Here is an 8,074-nt window from a genome sequence, read left to right on the forward strand (position 1 = left end):
TATATATATATATATATATATATATATATATATATATATACGCGGATTCAATATACTTTAAATTAATGTAATTCTAAATCTTGAGGTTAATGTAATTAAATTTTTTTATTTAAAAAAATTAAATCCGAAAAAGTAAGATTGATGAAACTTAAAATTGTATGTAAGATTGTGAAGAATATATTTATAAACAATTTTTCACAATGTAGTTGAAGAAAATGTTCACTAAATCCGCGAATACCGATCAGGATAAACTTGAGTCTTATTATCCATATAATACCGTCAAAATTTATGTAACGCACAAACTAGGTGACAAGTACTTATTATAGAATTATCGGTTAATATTTATGATACTAATACTGGAGCTGTGAAGCATGACATTGTATGAATATAAAAAAAGTAATAACGAATTTTTATGCTAAAAAATAAGAATTGAAAATTTATCGTGTTAATTTTGGTTTTTTAGTAGTAGATATAAAAAATGCAGAATATTCTTTTATTTTTATAAAGAACTGTGAACTATAGCTATGAAAAGAGCTACTAGAATTATCATTATTTTTTTTATATTTATAGAACGTCGTGCTAATTTTGCAGATCCGCAGATACTAGATTTACTAATATAAAAAAAATAAAAATCTAGAATAACGTTTTACACTTTTATATCTTACTTAAGTAGAGTATTATTTTTTCACCGTGTGAATATATTTTCCAACCTTATTTGCTTAACTTGAAGAACGCGTTCGACATTACGTAAGATGATTATCAGACATAGCGACATTGAGTTAAATGTACAGTAAAGATATGAAATTTAATCCCGCCAAGAACACGCACTAAGCAAACCACCTCTTCCGATGGTATGACGAAGCACGAAACGTGACGATCCGGCCAAAGAGGTCGATTATATTTTAATTAAGCGCGCGCACGTACCATCTAGACGCACGCGAGATTTCGTAGCCTCACCGATCCTGCCTTCGACGTCGATAATTGCCTCTGATTAACGTTGCCAAGGCCTCGGTGTGCCCAACTCACAAAGCGCTTTATAACGAGGTCGGTGAAGATCGCACGCGGCTTTTACGTTCAATATCGCATTGCGTAACCAGCACGCGGTCAGTCGAAGCGCGCTTTGCGATTCGCTTTGCTCCAGCCTCTGTTACACGCCATACTCAAAGGCGGCTCTCTTCGGTGTAATTAGATAAATCTCTCAATCGGACGTCTCTCAAGCTCTATTATGCTAGAATCGAATCGCGAAATCGAACTTCGTAGTGATCGCACTGTCGAGAACCGAACCTGGAGCCGAATCTTGAAAGCATTTCGACGTTACGTGACTTGGATCGTAGCATTCCATTCGAAAGATATTTTGCAATAAAATTATGACTTTATTGAACAGAATCATTCGCTATGCTACATCATTAAAAACTTGTAAAACTTCATACACCCGTTAAATTTATAAATTACATTAAAACATCAAATTAAATTCAACTTAAATTATTTTTAATTCACCGACAATGTTGGATTTCAAAGGCACAATTTGATTTTTTGATTATAAATTCTGAAATAAATTTAAATACGTAAAAAATCCAATCAATTCCTATGATGGTGAAAACTCATTGTTAAAACTTTCACAAGTACGTAAGAATTTTTTCAAATTTCTATACAGTTTGAAACAATATAAAAACTTGCATTGAAGTTTGAAAGCTCAAATTGTGGACGAAGAGTAAAAATTGCACATTGTCGACCGGAGAATATTCATGTTTATAGAATCGTACGTTTATTTAATATGTTGTTAATTAGAATTATGGAATTAAATAATTTAACTCAAAAAATATATTAAATTCGACTCAAAGTTAGTTTCTTATTTATTAAACATACGTTAACATAGACATTGTTTACTTTAAAATGCAATTCAAGCATAAGAAATGGATTTATTTTGGTACAAATAAGCCAATATTCATATCTATTCTCGAATAATATCTTAAAATGTTAATACGGTTCTAAGATTGATTTATGACGTCTTAAGACTGTATTTAAGACAACCTTATATACAGTACAGTTACTCATTATCGTAACTTGAGTCACGTTCAGTTTCACAAACTTGTGATTGGACTGCAACAAGCGGTTCCTTGTCATAATTATGAAGTTTGAGTATTCCTGGCCCCGAGGAACGGTCGCGGACAATACTGTCCGAATATAGTGGCCGTGTATACATTTTCACCGCGAATACTTAATTTACGAGGTACACCAGCGGGAAGACACGAGGGACACACCGGAATGAATCCACTGACCGGAGGCAAAATGCTCGCCGATGGGGCAACCGCGAGAATGGCCGCGATCCATTTTGCAAGTCCGCTATACTCGAGGAGTCCTATCTACCCGTTATATACACGGTGGTCTTAAATCCAAATAGATCTTCTGAACATCTATGATTCCTTAACTAATCTCTAGACAGCTTTGTCTTGATAAAAATACCAGATTAATGGTTTTCAAGATAGTTTTACATGAATGTTACTTAAATTATTATTATATTTATTATAAATTATTATAAATTATTTATTATAAATTATTATTATTATTATACAATAAAACTTTATTCAGTAAATCTCAAATCGATTTTATTTAAACAGAGTTTTAAATCAATTTCAAAATAATTAATTTTACGATTTACTTCTAGTAAATGCATACATAGAATGCATCTAGTAAATCTAACATTAAATTACTTCCACTATAAAGACGTAAACGTAATCAAACTTTTTATTTTACGTTACAATAAAAATTAATTATTTCTTTTGACAATAATTAAGTTTCTTAAGCTAGATGAGCTTTCAAGTTTTCCGTGAGAAATTACGTTATGAAAAATTCAATTAAAAACTCCAGAACAACGTGTTATTTGTGGTGTGCGTTTATCAGAAAATTTTATTGTACGAGTTTGGAGACACTCTGTATATAGTGAGAGCTCACGACGTTAATACTCACAGAACGCCCTCGCGACCCAATTGGGAAACTCTGGACATAATCGTGAACCATAGCACCGGGAAAGTCGGCTAACGAAGGTACGAGAGTCGGTCCGCGGTCGTGTGTGCGCGAGACGTTTATTTGACAGCAACGGAACGACGATTGCCGGGTCGGACCCTCTCCGGACATGCTCGTGGAAACTCGATTCATCCCACGGTGCACCCTCCTTACTCTCGCGTTGCTACGATTCTCGTGGTATTCATCGATCGTTGCATCGTTTTAAGGATGCGCATTACACATATTTTCAAAATAAGGAAAAAGTTATGAAAAAATTACGAACTATTCCAGATTGCATTTAAAATACGAAAAATAGTGACGGTTTACTATCCGGATCAAAAGTTATTTCAATAAATAATATTTTGTTTTAATGGAAATACATGGAAATAATAATGGAAATGATTTAATGGAAATGATAAAATAATAACAAAAATCTCAATTTTTATATAAATATTTTAAGTATTCAAGATGTTTCGTGTAAAGTTATATTGTGAAGTAGAGATTTGTTTTGTAAATAAATAAAATATTTATTTATTTAAAATTTTTATAACTAATCTTTGAATCGCAATAAATCTTTGAATAAGTTCATCAAACAATTAATTTTTTAAAATCAGTTTTAGTTTATAATAATATAAATAATAACAAATAAAATAAATAAACAATATAAACGTAAAAATATCGAGTAAAAATAAAATGTTATAAACACAACATGCCTATACATAGTTTATTCTAAATATAAATATTAACGCGTTTGTAAAAATTCTTAAATGATGCAATACAACTTTAATCCTCCGTCATGTACAAAATTAAACAAAATATTTTTATTGCAAACAAAGATAACTTCCAAAAAAAATAAGTAATATTGAAACTCTAATTTCTTCTATTTTAAAGTGATTTAATTGTTACCGAAATTCTACGAATAATAATATTGTGGATCAACATTGTTAAATGTTGACAATATTGGTACAGAATAGTTTTATCAGAGAATTATACTACAACATAGTAAATAATAGCAATTGCATCCAATTGTTTTAATTAATCAAATTTTTATTATATACATGCAGATTGATTCTCGAATTAAAAGATTGAAGTTAATGCGATTGAAATTAATTTATTATAGAAATACGATAAATATCATTGTTGAAAGTTAATATTGTTGATACTGAATAGCTTTGCTGAATAGCTTGCAGCTTATGAAGCCAGAAAATGACAAGCAATAATAACAATCGCATTCAATTATTTTAATTAATCAAAGAGAAACAATACCAATTTTTATATGCAGATTGATCAGATTCTCGAATTAAAAGATATGCGATGATTAAAATTAATTTATGATAGAAATACGATAAATACCATTGTCGGAAGTTAACATTGCCGATATATTAAATAGTTTTGTCAGTTATATTACAAAAAATAACAAGACATAATAGCGATTGCATTCAATTTTATAATTAATCACAAAGAAGCTATATCAATTTTTATATGCAGAATGATCGAAAGATTCTCGAATTATAAAAAATTGGCAATGATTGAAACTAAACCATAAAAATACAATGAATATCATTGTCGAAAGCTGAAAGAGAATAACATTATCGATAGCTTTGTTAGAAAATTATTGGCTTGTCCGGAAAGTTCGTGCCGATTTTGAAGGAAAATTGAAACGCAGAAGATTTAAATTTTAGTATACATTTATTAAATTATATAGGTTAGTCGGCACGAACTTTCCGGACAACTCAATATATTAAAAAATGATAAGTAATAATAGCGATTGCATTTATAATTATCTTAATTAATAAAGTTTTATTATCAATTTCTCTGATTAGGTACAAAAAATTTGATCAAAGAATTCTTAAATTAAAAAATTGACAGTGAGTGAGAGATTCTGATGTAACAATAAAGATGTTTAATACAATGTATACCATTGTCATATGACTTCGTGAATAATAATAGTAATTATTTATTGCATCAGAGTTGCACAAGAGAAAAGTTCTCATTTGAGAATAAATGATTGATTATGTTATTCTATAATAAACGATCGAATTTCCAAGAATAATTGTGACACTTGGGGCTTTCCATTTTTCTAACGTATTCTTCATCCGTTTAGCAAGACGGTATAAACACGCGACTCTGATCAACGACAAGGGGATACGACGCCTAATGCATAAGAGTGGTGCTAGATGATCGAGCGCATAATTGGCCGCCAACTCATTATACACGCCACCGAGAGGCACGTGCCAGTTTCTCAACTCAATGGCGTGCGACTCCTCGTTTCCGCGTTAAATGTCCGCGTGAACTACTCACCGACGATAATTACGTCGTTATTCTAGTGGTAACAATGACGCCGACGGATATATTTCGCATTGTGTAAGCGAGATATTTATCAAAACTTATAAAGGAAACATTTCATGGAAAACTAGTGATTATCGATTTACTATCGCTCTATTATATATTAGTTAAAATATACAATTCCAAAATGTATTAACTCCAAATATTATAGGAAGAAAGTTTTTTTGAAGAATTAAGGAGAGAAGTTATTTGTAATTTTTTATTTTAAGCAATAGTTTATGAGATATAGATACGAATTTAAATATGATCAATTACAGACTACGTTTAGATGACTTGCTCTATAAGCTCTATCACGCGATAGTGAACTTTTATTCAACGCGCTATAATATTAATGTTTACAAGTGTCTAAACATATAATTGGTCATAATGTTTACATATTTAAATCCTTATTATTTCAAAAATTACTGTTTAAAGTAAAAATTTACGATAACTTTATTTAATTATTATTAAATAATTATTATTCAAAATAATTTTATTTAATTTTTCAAGAATTTTTTTGCTGCGTAGTATTTTAAGAAATGAACTTTGAGACTTTATATAGCTTCAGTATGTCATATACTACAGCTATTATAAACAATACTTTATTTAATTTCTTTAATCACCCAATAATTCTTATTGAAAAATCTTAATATTTACTGATATTCCCTGGAGTTGATACTACATTACCAAAAATGCTTAAATTAATAATAGCGCCAATACCTTGGATAGCCGAGGACTGACCTGATTTCCAATATCCAGAGTATGACAAGATGAACAGAGATCTGCAGAAGACCGTGTGATGATGATAAGCCGAGATCAAATGTCGCGAGATAGAAGCTCGATTGGAATTTTGAAGAGCGCACGAGGCGAGGAGGAGAAGCTTGCCGTGAAATCGAGTTTAATGAACTCGTTATCGTCAGATTTATGAGACGATAAAAGCACGTCTAATAATTCAGATAATAAAGTTAGCGTATGCACGTCCGCTCGCGCGAGACTATATTAAAGTTTTCCGTGTTTTCCGCGCCTACGTGCAGATTATCAATTAAAGCTCTGTACAACGTTATCACAGGATAATCGTGGGATTATGCCCGAATTCGCAATTAGTGATTACTCAGTCGGAGCCGCAAAATTGTCGGGCTGCGCTCGGGATGCCATGACTGCTGCTATTAATTACGATGTTATATCCGGAATGAGTCCGAGACTATTTCTGCTTTAAGATACTGAAGCCGAAAGTATAATTGACAAAGTTTCGCGAAGCGTACGTCATGAAAATTACAGTAAAAGTTGACTCAAACAAATGTTCATTAATTATTATTTGGCTTATTATACATGATACTTATATGCGGCCATATTGGATATTCTGAGAACGTGAGATAAAAACTTCAACGTAATTAAATTATATAAACTAATTTTAAATGAAATAGACTGTATAAATTTAAATAAGAGAGAAGACTGCCATTTTTGATGAAAGTAGGTCTTGCTGCTTATTGTAATAATATTCATATCTGAATATATAAATACAATTATTAATTCTGTAAAGTATGATTTGACAGGCTTGAAATACAATCATGAATTAAAATAATAATTTCACAAATAAATTAATTAGTCATTGATTTAATAACAATGTTGATTAGCGTTCTAAAAACCTATAAATAGCTTATAGTATTATAAAAAATATTACTTCAGCTTGCATTTGTACATTCATATATGTGAATATTACTAATAATGAATACCATGCAAAAGTCACTTCGATCGAAATCGAAAGTGAAATTTTCTCTCTTATTATATGTATACTAATTTGCTGTAAATATCATAATATAAATCACATCATTGAGATATTATTTATAAAGAATTAATTGCAATAACAATTATAATTCCACAATAACTTTGTATAGAAATATTAGAATAATTTTTCAAGTTGTTATAAAAATTAAATGTTTTGGAAACAATGATTTTTAAAAACAATTTAAATGAGAATAATAATTGATTTTACGAAATATCTTTATTAAAATTATCATTTTATTACAATGGAAAAATAATACTTGGATTTCAGTTTTATTGATTAGAAATTTTAGTGTGACGAATTTTGACAATAATCGTATCGATTAAAATTATATTGAAAATGCGCATTGCAGTAATCTAATAAACTTAAGAGATTCAGCAGAATTATGATCGCCAGTAAATTAACGAGCTCTTGAGTTAGCAAGGAAACCTCTGGCCACGACCGCTTTTAAATCCGGATAGAAAGAGTAGAAAATGGCTAAAGAGATAGGCCGAAAGTAAAGAAAAGCGGATAAGTTAATTACGAAATCCGATTGAGAAGAAGTTCATTTGGGAGAGGTTCATTTGGAATTATCTCGCGAGGAAGTTGCTAACTAAATTAACTGATGAGAAAACGATGATCACAAGAAGGATCGATAACAAGCCAACGGCAGCGCTGTTATACATGTGTCGAAGCCCGCGAATATTATAACTTCCATGAAATACGTTCACGTTTTAACCTTTAATTATATTCAGATATCGCAACAATCAGACATAGTTTCTAGGAAACCAGTATAATTTCGTTGAGTTTAGAGTACTACGTTATAGAACTATGAAAGTAACCCTCATACATATAGCTACACAATAATATTTCGTTTTCAATTATTGGTATAATATGTTACTTAATTTTANATATATAAAANATTTATATATATATATAGTATATATATATATATATATAATAAATTAAATTATATATATAATT

The sequence above is a fragment of the Atta cephalotes genome (assembly GCF_000143395.1).
Source record: "Atta cephalotes unplaced genomic scaffold scaffold00019, whole genome shotgun sequence".
Lineage (NCBI taxonomy): Eukaryota > Metazoa > Arthropoda > Insecta > Hymenoptera > Formicidae > Atta > Atta cephalotes.